At 40.5% G+C, this 822-nt stretch overlaps 1 non-coding gene across 1 annotated transcript; it reads right to left on the bottom strand.

Annotated features, from left to right (window-relative positions):
* Positions 1-295: 295 nt before the first annotated feature.
* Positions 296-402, bottom strand: LOC120363399 (U6 spliceosomal RNA). The gene has a single exon (XR_005578955.1). It is a non-coding gene; the product is annotated as a U6 spliceosomal RNA (small nuclear RNA).
* Between the last annotated feature and the right edge of the window lie 420 nt (positions 403-822).

The raw sequence follows: 822 nt of genomic DNA, 5'->3' as shown, positions 1-822 counted from the left end.
GTTATAGGACCAACAGGTTTGTGTGCTCACTGTGCAGTAACAGACCCATTACACTGAGACAGCAGAAATGCAGCCAAGAGTTTGATAATCATGGGGTGCCAAGGAGGAGACAGAAGCGGACACTCCAATCCATCTCTCCAAGGAGTTCTGGGCTGGGATTTTAAAGGGGATAATAGAGGGTGAGGGGCTGAGAAACTGAGGTTGTTGATTGGTCAGGACAAGGGGATGAAATTATCAGGATGTGGAAACTGCATTCGTTGGTGAGTTAGTTTTTTTTAAAAATAATTTTATTAAATTTTATATGGAACGCTTCACGAATTTGCGAGTCATCCTTGCACAGAGGCCATGCTAATCTTCTCTGTATTGTTCCAAGTTTAGTATACGTGCTGCCGAAGCGAGCATGGTTAGTTTCTTAATGGGGTTTTTCAGAGCAGCCGTGTCAGGTGTCAGTAGTTTAATTAGTATGCAGGACCTGAAGGACTATCTCAAAGGGAAAACTTAACATTTCTTAATGTTAAAGTTGTTACGTAAAGAGCAGCTGAAGGGAACTGCCATCTTGCAACAGCGTCTATGTGATCCTAAGAGAATAGGCAGCAAATAACCAGAAGGAAGCAGCTCAGAGAGCAAGCTGACCTCATGATTAATACTGAATGTGTGACTAGCTTGGCTGATTTTCATTTCTCCCTCCTCCTTCTTCCCTGATTAATTTTACAAAGTTTAAAGGGATGTTTTCAGTTTTAACTTTTACATTTATATTTATGACCTATCCCAAATTAATTTTTCTGTATAGCGTGATGCAAGAGTCAAGGTTCATTATTTTTC

Source organism: Saimiri boliviensis, chromosome 4 (genome assembly GCF_048565385.1).
Source record: "Saimiri boliviensis isolate mSaiBol1 chromosome 4, mSaiBol1.pri, whole genome shotgun sequence".
Taxonomy (NCBI): domain Eukaryota; kingdom Metazoa; phylum Chordata; class Mammalia; order Primates; family Cebidae; genus Saimiri; species Saimiri boliviensis.
The sequence above is the reverse complement of the archived record's forward strand: the minus strand, read 5'-3'. Positions and strand labels throughout refer to the sequence as shown.